The sequence below is a fragment of the Anomaloglossus baeobatrachus genome, chromosome 4 (assembly GCF_048569485.1).
Source record: "Anomaloglossus baeobatrachus isolate aAnoBae1 chromosome 4, aAnoBae1.hap1, whole genome shotgun sequence".
Taxonomy (NCBI): domain Eukaryota; kingdom Metazoa; phylum Chordata; class Amphibia; order Anura; family Aromobatidae; genus Anomaloglossus; species Anomaloglossus baeobatrachus.
The window spans coordinates 348,194,795-348,210,465 of record NC_134356.1 but is presented as its reverse complement, the minus strand read 5'-3'; the positions used below and the strand labels follow the sequence as shown (position 1 = coordinate 348,210,465).

General features: G+C 49.0%; 1 protein-coding gene across 1 annotated transcript in view; it reads left to right on the top strand.

Moving 5' to 3' along the window:
* Window positions 1-15,671, top strand: part of MOV10L1 (Mov10 like RNA helicase 1) — a 371,844-nt gene that overhangs the window by 331,766 nt on the left and 24,407 nt on the right. The gene's annotated exons all lie outside the window — the stretch shown is intronic.

The window sequence follows — 15,671 nt, the reverse complement described above, 5'->3', positions numbered from 1 at the left end:
TTACCTATATATTTTTTCATTTACTGCTCTTTAGTGGTAAGCCTTTCAAGTATTTCAGTCTAAGGGCATGTTCAAACTAGGAAAGTGCCTTTAGCTGAGTACTCCACCAGGGGTTACACTTTTATTATGCCTGAAATTAAGATTCAGACATGCCTCCTGATGTATTAATTTACTTTAACCATTTTCCAACATATGATTTAATAGAACATCTTGTGTTGGGTGCCTCTGCATGGAGCTGGCTCAGAAGCTGAGCCTGCACCATACCAGGCAGATGCCAGCTATAATAGTTGGATTCTACCTGTAAATACAACAGCTGAAGCGTATACTGATCGCATTAGTTTAACTACCTAAATCCCGCTATCATTCTGTGCCAGCAGCATTTAAATTATGTCAGACTCTAGCTTCCACCAGCTCCCCGAAACACGTTTGCAGGGAACCCACCAAAAATGTTTAATCTGGAGAAAAATATATTAAAATTTGGATCAACCCTATTTCCCTCATTAAAAATAAAGTGCGTTAATAAACAAAAATCTGATTAATCAAAGTTTCAGATTGATTGACCCGATCGTTAAATGCCATACAGAAGGAAAAAAAAAAATTGGTACTCCAGAATTGCAGTGTTTTTTTGTCAACACAAGGAATGAGCGGACCTGTGGAAGTTCGCTGGGTTCAGCCCGACTTTAAAGTTTGGATCAGGACATGAACTTAACCCCAAACCACATATAAGTCAATGGGAGCCGAACTTTGGTGCAGTAAAATAATCGTAGTAGGGGCTACGGGGCTGCAAAAGGAAGCAAAATGGGGTGAGTGCAGGACATAATAAAAAAAATAAATATATATATAATATATATAATATATATATATATATATATATATATATATATATATATATATATATATATATATATATAGGCTGATAATCAAAAATAGAGGGGGCCTCACATAGTGTTGTTTTTTTTTGTTTGTTTTTTTTAAATAATTTATTACATAATTATGAAAAACCGCTTTGAGTCTCCCCCCCCCCCCTCTATTTTTATAACCAGTCAAGGTAAAGCAGACAGCTGGGGGCTGGTATTGTCAGGATGGGAAGGCCCGTGGTTATTTGACCTTTGCTAGCCTAAAGATAGCAACCCACAGCCTCCCCAGAAGTCGCACATCCATTAGATGCGCCAATTCTGGCGCTTTACCAGACTCTTCCCGATTGCCCTGGTACTTACAGAAATTGATCAAAGAAAAACACGACCATGCACAACACTATACATTTTATAATGTGAAATAACAGATTTATATATTCAAATAGTGTGTGTGGGTCATATGGATGTAGCTGACCTAGGCGATAGTAACAAGGCACCAAATTTTTAGAACAAAAAAATTCTAAGAGAAACCGATTTGGTCAAAAAAATTACAAATTTTATTAGTGATTAAAAATTAATGCAACTAGAACAGGGGCATCACATGTATAAATATTAAAAAGTCAGGAAAAGGTATCACTGCATAGGTATTACAAATACTATAGTTGTTAAATTATTTTGCTATGAAAAAAATAAGATATAAAGTACCATAAAAAATTAAACTCACGTGTTCACAGGTATAGTATATATAGCAATCATGTGATAACAAAAGCCTTAATATGTGGTGTTTGAAAAATAAATACTTCTTTGTCGCTCCATTGGGAGACCCAGACAATTGGGTGTATAGCTTCTGCCTCCGGAGGCCACACAAAGTATTACACTTTAAAAAGTGTAACCCCTCCCCTCTGCCTATACACCCTCCCGTGCATCACGGGCTCCTCAGTTTTGTGCTTTGTGTTGAAGGAGGCACACATTCACGCAAGCTCCACATTTTAGTCAGCAGCAGCTGCTGATTGTATCGGATGGAAGAAAAGAGGGCCCCTAACAGGGCCCCCGGCATGCTCCCTTCTCACCCCACTAAGTCGGCGGTGCTGTTAACCCCTTCACGACCGCGGGCCGTAAAATTACGTCCTATTTTAACGTGACTTAACGACCAGGGACGTAATTTTACGGCCTAAACTTCATTTGATTGCCGTGGCCATAGCAACGGCTTTCAAATGATGTCCCCTGCTGTTTCTTACAGCAGGGGACCTTTGCTTGACCCCAGGGGGGGTGGCATCGCCACCCCCTATCGACGATCGATGTGATTGGCTGTTCAAATCTGAACCGCCAACCACATCGATCGCACTAATTTCGGCAAAAATAATGCCCGAATTAGTGCGATCCTGTGAGATCCAGCTATGAGATGCCGCAGCTGCTGCAGCATATCATAGGTGGACCTCAAACATGCCGCCCCCAGCCCCTGCAGCACTGATTGGAGCGATCGTGCTATGACGCGCAATCGCTCCAATCAGTGTGCAGTGGGGCGGTCTGATCTGCCGGTGGCCGCCCTCCCCAGGCCTGTGCTGCTCTGGGGACCCTCCCCCAACATGTCTGCAGAGTGCAGTGGCTGGTACTTTTGGTACCACGCCACCGCTGCTGCCGCCGCAGACGCCGCCTCTGCTGTCACCGCGCCAGCTCCAAAGGTAAGTATTGCGCTCCGGCGATGGCCCCTGCGCGCTCCCGTGAAGGCCCCTGCGCGCTCCCGTGAAGGCCCCTGCCCGTGCCCCCCCCCCGATCTGCCCCCCTACGCCCCGATCTGCCCCCCTACGCCCCGATCTGCCCCCCCCGGCATCCCGATCTGCTACCACCGCTGCTGCTGCAAAGTGAGTACTGTGCTCACTTTGCAGCCCGTGCGCGCTCCCGTGGTGCCCCTGCGCGCTGCCGTGATAGCCCCTGCCGTGCCCCCCCCGTGATCTGCCCCCCCCCCCCGACATCCCGATCCGCTCCCCCTGCGATCTGACTGCCTCCCCCATTATTTCTATTCTGCTTCTGCAGCTCCCTCTCCGGTCTCCCCCTCTGCTCTCCCCCCCTCTCCCTCTGCTCTCCCCCCCTCCCCCTCTGCTCTCCCCCTCTGCTCTCCCCCCTCCCCCTCTGCTCTCACCCCCCCCCCCTCTGCTCTCACCCCCCCCTCTCCCCCTCTGCTCTCCCCCGGCGTCCTCTTACCTGTCTTCACCGGCCTGATCACATCTGCGTCCATCGCTGGGTCCTTCCTGGGCATTCTGCTGATCTGCCTGCTGCTCCTGTAAAGCTGTCCATCTCTCTGCCATCTGTTCCTCTGCAGCTCTTCTGGTCAGTGATCCTCCTGCTAGTCCTCTGGGTACTGTGAGTATAACTTTTTTTTTTTTTTCCGTATCCCCTGTCCATTTTTACACCTCATCCGTCCGTGCGTCCCGCCAAGCGCTGATCAGGGATGCAGATAACGGATCGGCATCCCTGCTCAATTTTTGGCGTGACTTTTTTTTCCGTATCCCCGACGCTTTTTGTATCGCATCCGTCCGTGCGTCCCGCCAAGCGCTGATCAGGGATGCAGATAACGGATCGGCATCCATGGTCAATTTTTGGCGTGACTTTTTTTTCCGTATTCACGACGCTTTTTGTATCGCATCCGTCCGTGCGTCCCGCCGAGCGCTGATCAGGGATGCAGATAACGGATCGGCATCCCTGCTCAATTTTTGGCGTGACTTTTTTCCGTATTCGCGACGCTTTTTGTATCGCATCCGTCCGTGCGTCCCGCCGAGCGCTGATTAGGGATGCAGATAACGGATCGGCATCCCTGCTCAATTTTTGGCGTGACTTTTTTTTCCGTATCCCCGACGCTTTTTGTATCGCATCCGTCCGTGCGTCCCGCCGAGCGCTGATTAGGGATGCAGATAACGGATCGGCATCCCTGCTCAATTTTTGGCGTGACTTTTTTCCGTATCCCCGACGCTTTTTGTATCGCGTCCGTCCGTGCGTCCCGCCGAGCGCTGATCAGGGATGCAGATAACGGATCGGCATCCCTGCTCAATTTTTGGCGTGACTTTTTTCCGTATTCGCGACGCTTTTTGTATCGCATCCGTCCGTGCGTCCCGCCGAGCGCAGATCAGGGATGCAGATAACGGATCGGCATCCCTGCTCAATTTTTGGCGTGACTTTTTTTTCCGTATCCCCGACGCTTTTTGTATCGCATCCGTCCGTGCGTCCCGCCGAGCGCTGATTAGGGATGCAGATAACGGATCGGCATCCCTGCTCAATTTTTGGCGTGACTTTTTTCCGTATTTGCGACGCTTTTTGTATCGCATCCGTCCGTGCGTCCCGCCAAGCGCTGATCAGGGATGCACATAACGTATCTGCATCCATGGTCAATTTTTGGCGTGACTTTTTTTTTTTACGTATCCCCGACGCTTTTTTTTATCGCATCCGACCGTGCGTCCCGCCGAGCGCTGATTAGGGATGCAGATAACGGATCGGCATCCCTGCTCAATTTTTGGCGTGACTTTTTTCCGTATCCCCGACGCTTTTTGTATCGCGTCCGTCCGTGCGTCCCGCCGAGCGCTGATCAGGGATGCAGATAACGGATCGGCATCCCTGCTCAATTTTTGGCGTGACTTTTTTCCGTATTCGCGACGCTTTTTGTATCGCATCCGTCCGTGCGTCCCGCCGAGCGCAGATCAGGGATGCAGATAACGGATCGGCATCCCTGCTCAATTTTTGGCGTGACTTTTTTTTCCGTATCCCCGACGCTTTTTGTATCGCATCCGTCCGTGCGTCCCGCCGAGCGCTGATTAGGGATGCAGATAACGGATCGGCATCCCTGCTCAATTTTTGGCGTGACTTTTTTCCGTATTTGCGACGCTTTTTGTATCGCATCCGTCCGTGCGTCCCGCCAAGCGCTGATCAGGGATGCACATAACGTATCTGCATCCATGGTCAATTTTTGGCGTGACTTTTTTTTTTTACGTATCCCCGACGCTTTTTTTTATCGCATCCGACCGTGCGTCCTGCAGCGGCCGATCAGTGCACTGCGTTTGAAAAGTCAAATGGCGCTCCTTCTCTTCTGAGCCCCGCCATGCGCTCAAACAATTACTTTCCACCACATATGAGGTATCTGCGTACTCAGGAGAAAATGCACAATACATTTTATGGTGCATTTTTTCCTGTTACCCTTGTGAAAAAAAAAGCTACCTAGTTGAAGCAACCATTTTGTGGTAAAAAAAAAAAAAAATTCTTTTCACGGCTCAACGCTATAAACTTCTGTGAAGCCCCCAGGTGTTCAAAGTGCTCACCAAACATCTAGAAAAAATATTTGAGGGCTCTAGTTTCCAAAATGGTGTCACTTGTGGGGGAGCTCCACTGTTTAGGCACCATAGGGGGTCTCCAAACGTGACATGGCGTCCGCTAATGATTCCAACCAATTTTGCTGTCAAATGGCGCTCCTTCTCTTCTGAGCCCCGCCATGCGCCCAAACAAGTACTTTCCACCACATATGAGGTATCTGCGTACTCAGGAGAAAATGCACAATACATTTTATGGTGCATTTTTTCCTGATAGCCTTGTGAAAAAAAAAGCTACCTAGTTGAAGCAACCGTTTTGTGGTAAAAAATTTTTTTTTTCTTTTCACGGCTCAACGCTATAAACTTCTGTGAAGCCCCCAGGTGTTCAAAGTGCTCACCAAACATCTAGAAAAATTATTTGAGGGCTCTAGTTTCCAAAATGGTGTCACTTGTGGGGGAGCTCCACTGTTTAGGCACCATAGGGGGTCTCCAAACGTGACATGGTGTCCGCTAATGATTCCAACCAATTTTGCTGTCAAATGGCGCTCCTTCTCTTCTGAGCCCCGCCATGCGCCCAAACAATTACTTTCCACCACATATGAGGTATCTGCGTACTCAGGAGAAAATGCACAATACATTTTATGGTGCATTTTTTCCTGTTACCCTTGTGAAAAAAAAAGCTACCTAGTTGAAGCAACCGTTTTGTGGTAAAAAAAAATTTTTTTCTTTTCACGGCTCAACGCTATAAACTTTTGTGAAGCCCCCAGGGGTTCAAAATGCTCACCAAACATCTAGAAAAATTATTTGAGGCCTCTAGTTTCCAAAATGGGGTCACTTGTGGGGGAGCTCCATTGTTTAGGCACCTCAGGGGGTCTTCAAACCCGACATGGCGTCCGCTAACAGGTGCAGCTAATTTTGCACTCAAAAATTCAAATGGCGCTCCTTGCCTTCCGAGCACTGCTGTGTGTCCAAACATTTGATTTCCACCACATATGAGGTATCTGCGTACTCAGGAGAAAATGCACAATACATTTTATGGTGCATTTTTTCCTGTTACCCTTGTGAAAAAAAAAGCTACCTAGTTGAAGCAACCGTTTTGTGGTAAAAAAATTTTTTTTTCTTTTCACGGCTCAACGCTATAAACTTTTGTGAAGCCCCCAGGGGTTCAAAGTGCTCACCAAACATCTAGAAAAATTATTTGAGGCCTCTAGTTTCCAAAATGGGGTCACTTGTGGGGGAGCTCCATTGTTTAGGCACCTCAGGGGGTCTTCAAACCCGACATGGCGTCCGCTAACAGGTGCAGCTAATTTTGCACTCAAAAATTCAAATGGCGCTCCTTGCCTTCCGAGCACTGCTGTGTGTCCAAACATTTGATTTCCACCACATATGAGGTATCTGCGTACTCAGGAGAAAATGCACAATACATTTTATGGTGCATTTTTTCCTGTTACCCTTGTGAAAAAAAAAGCTACCTAGTTGAAGCAACCGTTTTGTGGTAAAAAAATTTTTTTTTCTTTTCACGGCTCAACGCTATAAACTTTTGTGAAGCCCCCAGGGGTTCAAAGTGCTCACCAAACATCTAGAAAAATTATTTGAGGCCTCTAGTTTCCAAAATGGGGTCACTTGTGGGGGAGCTCCATTGTTTAGGCACCTCAGGGGGTCTTCAAACCCGACATGGCGTCCGCTAACAGGTGCAGCTAATTTTGCACTCAAAAATTCAAATGGCGCTCCTTGCCTTCCGAGCACTGCTGTGTGTCCAAACATTTGATTTCCACCACATATGAGGTATCTGCGTACTCAGGAGAAAATGCACAATACATTTTATGGTGCATTTTTTCCTGTTACCCTTGTGAAAAAAAAAGCTACCTAGTTGAAGCAACCGTTTTGTGGTAAAAAATTTTTTTTTTCTTTTCACGGCTCAACGCTATAAACTTTTGTGAAGCCCCCAGGGGTTCAAAGTGCTCACCAAACATCTAGAAAAATTATTTGAGGCCTCTAGTTTCCAAAATGGGGTCACTTATGGGGGAGCTCCATTGTTTAGGCACCTCAGGGGGTCTTCAAACCCGACATGGCGTCCGCTAATGAGTGCAGCTAATTTTGCGTTCAAAAATTCAAATGGCGCTCCTTCCCTTCCGAGCTCTGCCGTGCGCCCAAACAATTGATTTTTACCACATATGGGGTATCAGCGTACTCAGGAGAACATGCACAATAAATTGTATTGTGTACTTTCTCTTTTCTCCCTTGTAAAAATGAAAATTTTATGGCTAAAGTAACATTTTTGTGTTAAAAAGTAAAATTTTCATTTTTTCCTTCCACATTGCTTTGGTTCCTGTGAAGCACCTAAAGGGTTAATAATCTTATTGGATGTGGTTTTGAGCAGTGTGAGGGGTGTAGTTTTTAGAATGGGGTCACTTTTGGGTATTTTCTGTCACCTCGGCCTCTCAAAGTCACTTCAAATGTGATGTGGTCCCTAAAAAAATTATTTTGTAAATTTTGTTGGAAAAATGAGAATTTGCTGATGACCTTTGACCCCTTCTAACTTCCTAACGGAAAAAAAATTTGTTTCGAAAATTGCGCTGATGTAAAGTAGACAAGTGGGAAATGTTATTTAGTAACTATTTTGTGTGACATATCTCTCAGATTTATGGGCATAAATTTTCAAAGTTTGAAATTTGCGAAATTTTCAAAATTTTCGCCAAATTTCCTAAATTTTCACAAATAAACGCAAAAAATATCGGCCTAAATTTACCACTGACATGAAGTACAATATGTCACGAAAAAACAATGTCAGAATCGCCAGGATCCGTTGAAGCGTTCCAGAGTTATAACCTGTCAAAGTGACACTGGTCAGAATTGCAAAAAATGGCCCGGTCATTAGGGTGTTTTAGTGGCCGGGGGTGAAGGGGTTAAGGTTGAAGTACCCATTGCGGGTACAAAGGCTGGAGCCACATGCCGTTTTCCTTCCCCATCCCTTAGAGGCTCTGGGAGAAGTGGGATCCTAACCGGTCATCCAGGCACTGGGACCGGGCTCCCTCCGCAGCCCCTGTGGGATTCTGACGGACAGGAGACTGAGTATCATCAGGGACAGGCTCTGCATCATAAAGGTACTCTGTGTCCCCTTGGGGACGGTGCATGGAGCACTTGGTCTCAGACGCTGCAGCGGCTGCTGTTTTTGTGTGACGACCGGGACTACCGCGCCTGCTTGCCGGCCGCGGTATTAAATTTAGTCCCCGGCTTTTGCGGCCTAGTGCATTAAACTCCCGCCCCCGGGCCTGCCAGTCAGGGGTAAGGGCGGGACGGTCGGCTTGACGTCGACAGTGAGGGCTGGAGCATACTTTAGTGTCCTCCTCCCCCCTCACTCATCACTCTGGGGCACCAGATTCCCGCACTTTATTAAGCACGCCCACGGCTCCCTCCTCCCCTTAGAACGCCGGCAGCCATGTTTTAAACACATTCTGCCGGTGGAGGACTTCTGGCAGCAGCTCTGGGAGACCCAAGGCAGGGAATCTGGTGGACACACACCGCTCTGGGCGGTCGGTAAGCCACACCGGTCACCCGGTGCTGGTCCCCCTAGGGTGCCGAACTGTATATATATATATATATATATATATATATATATATATATATATATATATATATTATATTTGTATACATTTTCTAGGTTCGGCCGCAGTGTTTAGCCTTTGGCTATATACCCTCAGTGATTACTCTCCTAGGAGAGAACAGCATGTCGGTCACAAGGAGCAAGGGTGCCAAGACACAGGGTTATTTTGCAACCTGTACCTCTTGTGCGGCTATGCTACCTGCAGGTTCCACCTACCCTCACTGTGAGCAATGCTCGGGCCCTGTGGCACTCGCTCAGCCGGAGCCTCGGGCACTGGTGGGACCCTCGGCCCAGGTAGAACCGCCGGCCTCCCCTGTCCAGGCAGCAGGGACAGAGTTTGCAGTTTTAGCTGAGAAACTCTGAGTCACTTTCACAATCCATGGCTCAGTCTATGGACAAATGGTCTGCTAAGATACTAGAAGCCTTACAGTCCAGACCGGCCCTTACACAGGCCCCGGGCACTGCGGGGTCATCGCCCCCAGGCCCCTCTCGGTCTGCGCCGCAGCATGCTCCTGGGGTGGCCCCTAGGTATCACGTGGAGGACTCCGGCACGGACCGCAGTCCCAGACCGGCTAAGCGGGCTCGCTGGGAATCTTCCCCGACTTCATCTCGCTGTTCGGGGTCTCAGCTTGAGGACTCTCTGGAGGATGAGGCAGAGGTCGCAGCCCAGGGCTCTGACCCTGACGTTGCTCTCAATCTTGATACACCTGAAGGGGACGCCATAGTAAATGACCTTATAGCGTCAATCAACCAGGTGCTAGATCTATCTCCCCCGCCTCCACCTGTGGAGGAGTCGGCTTCACAGCAGGAGAAACACCAGTTTAGGTTTCCCAAACGTACACGGAGTGCTTTTTTCGATCACTCTAACTTCAGAGATGCTGTCCAAAAGCACAGAGCTTTTCCGGACAAGCGCTTTTCTAAGCGCCTTAATGACACACGTTACCCCTTCCCCTCTGACGTAGTCAAGGGTTGGGCTCAATGTCCCAAGGTGGATCCTCCAGTCTCTAGACTGGCGGCTAGATCCGTAGTATCAGTGGCTGACAGTTCATCGCTCAAGGATGCCACTGAATGGCAGATAGAGCTCCTAATGAAATCCATCTTTGAAGCCACAGGCGCGTCTTTTGCCCCGGCCTTTGCAGCCGTGTGGGCACTCCAAGCTATCTCAGCTTGTCTGTCTGAGATTAATGCGGTCACACGTACCTCTGCTCCGCAAGTAGCGTCTTTGACTTCTCAGGCGTCGGTTTTTTCATCCTACGCCATGAACGCCGTCCTGGACTCTGCTAGCCGTACAGCGGTAGCATCCGCCAATTCGGTGGCAGTCCGCAGGGCCATGTGGCTACGCGAATGGAAGGCAGACTCTGCTTCCAAGAAGTTCTTGACCGGTTTGCCTTTTTCTGGCGACCGATTGTTTGGCGAGCAATTGGATGAAATTATTAAGCAATCTAAGGGAAAGGACTCGTCCTTACCCCAATCCAAGCCAAAAAGACCTCAGCAACGTAAAATTCAGGCGAGGTTTCGGTCCTTTCGGCCCTCAGCCAGATCCCAATCATCCTCGTCCAACAGGCCACAGAAGAGCCAGAGGAACTCTTCTGCATGGCGGTCTAAGTCACGTCCTCCAAAGACCGCCGGAGGCACCGTCTCTAAGGCGGCCTCCTCATGACTTTCGGCCTCCACAAACCGCATCCTCGGTCGGTGGCAGGCTCTCCCGCTTTGGCGACGCCTGGTGGCCACATGTCCAAGACCGATGGGTGAGAGACATTCTGTCTCACGGTTACAGGATAGAGTTCTGCTCTCGTCCTCCGACTCGTTTCTTCAGAACATCTCCGCCCCCCGAGCGAGCCGATGCACTGGCTCAGGCGGTGGACACTCTGAAGACAGAAGGAGTTGTGATCCCCGTTCCCCTTCAGGAACGTGGTCGCGGTTTTTACTCCAACCTGTTCGTGGTGCCAAAAAAGGACGGATCATTCCGTCCCGTTTTGGACCTCAAATTGCTCAACAGACATGTGAGAACCAGACGGTTTCGCATGGAATCCCTCCGCTCTGTCATCGCTTCGATGTCACAAGGAGATTTCCTAGCATCAATCGACATCAGGGATGCCTATCTCCATGTGCCGATCGCACCAGAGCATCAACGCTTCCTGCGTTTCGCCATTGGGGACGAACACCTTCAGTTTGTGGCACTGCCTTTCGGCCTGGCGATAGCCCCACGGGTCTTCACCAAGGTCATGGCATCCGTTGTGGCAGTCCTACACTCTCAGGGCCACTCGGTGATCCCTTACTTAGACGATCTCCTGGTCAAGGCACCCTCCCGGGTGGCATGTCAACACAGCCTGGCCGTTGCTCTGGAGACTCTCCAGAGGTTCGGGTGGATCATCAATTTCCCAAAGTCAAAATTGACTCCGGCCCAATCACTGACTTACCTCGGGATGGAGTTTCATACTCTCTCAGCGATAGTCAAGCTTCCGCTGGACAAACAGCGTTCGCTGCAAGCTGGGGTGCACTCTCTCCTTCGGGCCCAGTCACACCCCTTGAGGCGCCTCATGCACTTCCTGGGAAAGATGGTGGCAGCGATGGAGGCAGTCCCCTTTGCGCAGTTTCATCTGCGTCCACTCCAATGGGACATTCTCCGCAAATGGGACAGGAGGTCGACGTCCCTAGACAGGAACGTCTCCCTTTCTCTGGCAGCCAAAACCTCTCTTCAGTGGTGGCTTCTTCCCACTTCTCTGTCGAAGGGAAAATCCTTCCTGCCCCCATCCTGGGCTGTGGTCACGACGGACGCGAGTCTGTCAGGGTGGGGAGCGGTTTTTCTCCACCACAGGGCTCAGGGGACCTGGACTCCGACAGAGTCCGCCCTTCAGATCAATGTTCTGGAGATAAGGGCAGTGTACCTAGCCCTAAAGGCGTTCCATCGGTGGCTGGAGGGCAGGCAGATCCGCATACAGTCGGACAACGCCACGGCGGTCACGTACATCAACCACCAGGGTGGCACGCGCAGCCGCCAAGCCTTCCAAGAAGTTCGGCGGATTCTGCTGTGGGCGGAGACCACAGCCTCCACCATCTCCGCAGTTCACATCCCGGGCGTAGAAAACTGGGAAGCAGACTTTCTCAGTCGCCAGGGCATGGACGCAGGGGAATGGTCTCTTCACACGGACGTGTTTCAAGAGATCTGTTGCCGCTGGGGGACGCCGGACGTCGACCTCATGGCGTCTCGGCACAACAACAAAGTCCCGGCATTCATGGCACGGTCTCAGGATCACAGAGCTCTGGCGGCGGACACATTAGTTCAGGATTGGTTGCAGTTTCGACGGCCTTATGTATTTCCTCCTCTAGCAATGCTGCCCAGAGTGTTACGCAAGATCAAGTCCGACTGCCGCCGCGCCATCCTCGTCGCTCCAGACTGGCCGAGGAGGTCGTGGTACCCGGATCTGTGGCACCTCACGGTGGGTCAACCGTGGGCACTCCCAGACCGACCAGACTTGCTGTCTCAAGGGCCATTTTTCCATCTGAATTCTGCCGCCCTCAACCTGACTGTGTGGCCATTGAGTCCTGGCTACTAGCGTCCTCAGGCTTATCTCAAGATGTCATTGCCACTATGAGACAGGCCAGGAAACCAACGTCCGCCAAGATCTATCATAGGACTTGGAGGATCTTCTTATCCTGGTGCTCTGATCAGGGTTTTACTCCCTGGCCGTTTGCCTTACCCACTTTTCTTTCTTTCCTTCAATCCGGAATGGACAAGGGGTTGTCTCTCGGCTCTCTCAAGGGACAAGTATCGGCGCTATCCGTATTTTTTTCAAAAGCGTCTAGCCAGGCTTCCGCAGGTCCGCACGTTCCTGCAGGGAGTTTGCCACATAGTCCCACCTTACAAGAGGCCGCTGGAACCATGGGATCTTAACAGAGTGCTAAAGGCTCTTCAGAAACCACCTTTCGAGCCACTGCGGGATGTCTCCCTTTCACGTCTTTCGCAGAAGGTGGTCTTTCTAGTGGCAGTCACATAGCTCCGTAGAGTGTCGGAGTTGGCAGCGCTGTCATGCAAAGCCCCCTTCCTGGTTTTTCACCAGGATAAGGTGGTTCTGCGTCCGGTCCCGGAATTTCTCCCTAAGGTGGTATCCCCTTTTCATCTCAATCAGGATATCTCCTTACCTTCTTTTTGTCCTCATCCAGTTCACCAATGTGAAAAGGAGTTGCATTTGTTAGATCTAGTGAGAGCACTCCGGCTCTACATTTCTCGCACGGCGCCCCTGCGCCGTTCTGATGCGCTCTTTGTCCTTGTCGCTGGCCAGCGTAAGGGGTCGCAGGCTTCCAAGTCAACCTTGGCTCGGTGGATCAAGGAACCGATTCTTGAAGCCTACCGTTCTTCTGGGCTTCCGATTCCTGCAGGGCTGAAAGCCCATTCTACCAGAGCCGTGGGTGCATCCTGGGCATTGCGGCACCAAGCTACGGCTCAGCAGGTGTGTCAGGCGGCTACCTGGTCGAGTCTGCACACTTTCACGAAACACTATCAGGTGCCTACCTATGCTTCGGCAGATGCCAGCCTAGGTAGGCGAGTCCTTCAGGCGGCGGTTGCCCACCTGTAAGAGGGAGCCGTTGTCGGCTCTTTTTATTGGGGTATTCTTTTACCCACCCAGGGACTGCTTTTGGACGTCCCAATTGTCTGGATCTCCCAATGGAGCGACAAAGAAGAAGGGAATTTTGTTTACTTACCGTAAATTCCTTTTCTTCTAGCTCCTATTGGGAGACCCAGCACCCGCCCCTGTTCCCTTCGGGCTGTTGTTCTTTTGTGTACACATGTTGTTCATGTTGAATTGTTCTTTTGGTTCATGGTTTCAGTTCTCCGAACATCCTTCGGATTGAATTTACCTTAGACCAATTTATAACTTTCCTCCTTCCTGCTTTTGCACCAAAACTGAGGAGCCCGTGATGCACGGGAGGGTGTATAGGCAGAGGGGAGGGGTTACACTTTTTAAAGTGTAATACTTTGTGTGGCCTCCGGAGGCAGAAGCTATACACCCAATTGTCTGGGTCTCCCAATAGGAGCTAGAAGAAAAGGAATTTACGGTAAGTAAACAAAATTCCCTTCATATAGTACTGACCATCGGTGGTGTCAAGGGTCAAAACTATATGTACTGTTAGTAACACTCACATAGATATGTGCAGTGGTAATAGCTGTAATATACATTGTAAATATATTGTGAAAAATTGTGATAAGAAAATGTATATTTACAGCACAAGGTATCACTTATATGACCTGTTATGCAGAAATATCCAGAGCAGGTATATAAAAGAGACATGATAAGTTGGAAGTATTTACCTGTGCAGGAGAAGACCTGTGTGCACATGCGATGCCAGCCCCGACGCGCACGTTTCGGCGGCGTCATGGTCAGGGTCCTGTTAAATATTGGAGAGACACGGTGGTCCAATGGGAGAGCGCGGTGCATGTATGTATATGTCACGTGTCTGTAAAACAGGTTTTTTGAGTGGCTTCTGTAAAGATCACTCAGTCTGGTAGTGGCAGCCATTGGTGGAAAGTGCGTTACCGGAAGTATCACTCAGGGAAGCGCGCCAGCACACCACCCACTGCCATCCACAGGAGAGACCGTCACGAGCGTGACGACATCCAGGGAGGGCACAAGAGGGCGTGAATGCGACGGCTCGCACCCAGGAAGCGCTACCAGGAAACACATGTCAGCACACCGCCTCTGCACCTCCCATCGGAATGCCCGTCATTGGAATGACGACATCCAGGGGGGAGGCACCGAGGGCGTAATTGCGATGACGCGCACCCAAGAGGCGCATCCAAAATAAAAATAATTTGTTCTAAAAATTTGTTGCCCGATTGCCTGGTGCAGTGGCAATCAGGGTAATACATCGGGTTTGATGTCAGCTGTGAATTGACAGCTGGCATCAAGCACAGGGGTTTGTAATGTATAGGTATCTATCAGACATCCCTATTACTAACCCAGCAAGTACAGAGTTAAAACACACACACACACACACACACACGCACAGTTTATTTGAATAAAGAATCCCCACACTCCCTCGTCAACCAATTTATTATTTAAAAAAATATTCTCAAGTTTCAGACATAATCCAATAATGTAATATCCCACAAGACCCGTTGATTGCTATGGAGCTTTGTTCTGAGAACGTTAATGAGGCAATAGCATTTTAAAAACTGAATCTTTTCACTTTGTTTGAACTCCTTTTTTTTTCAAGATACAAAAGCTTGGTCAACTAGTCTCTGATTTTGAACATTGTGAAATCCCTTCAAACCTTTCATGCTCAGGTCTGCAATATGTCTTCACTCTGCAGTGAGGACAGCAGGCTTTGTGTCAATACATGTCTCACTCTGAGCCTATTCTGTCTGAACCATTGTGGGAGTATGTCTCTTTCCCTAGTGTATTGCTGCTGTCTTATGATTGGTCAGCATCAGAGAGAGGACGAATTGCATGCCCACAGTGAAATTCCTCTTCTAATGCCCACTTGGACTTTTTTCTTAACTGTTTGTTACAAACAATACTTTCATCACTAATACCTCTACAACACAGAGGTGATAAAAGAAAGTTTTAGGCTATGTTCACACTAGAAAAATGATTTTTCTTAAGAAATTTCTTAAGAGTGCACCTGTGTTAAAAAACGCACCAAAAACGCACCTGCGTTTTTGCCGCGTTTTTGCCGCATTTTCGGTCCGTTTTTGGTGCGTTTTTACCGCTTGTTGCTCCCTGCGTTATTGTGCCAATTATCTATGGCAAAAAACGCAGTTAGCTGCAGAAAAGAAGTGACATGCTCATTCTTTTTCTTAAGAAAATCTACTGAAAGAATTTTCTTAAGAAAAAAACGCAGTGTGCGCACAGCTAATTTTTTTTGCCATAGGTTTTGCTGGGGAATGTCTGCAGAAAGGTTACAAGAATTTCTCAAGAA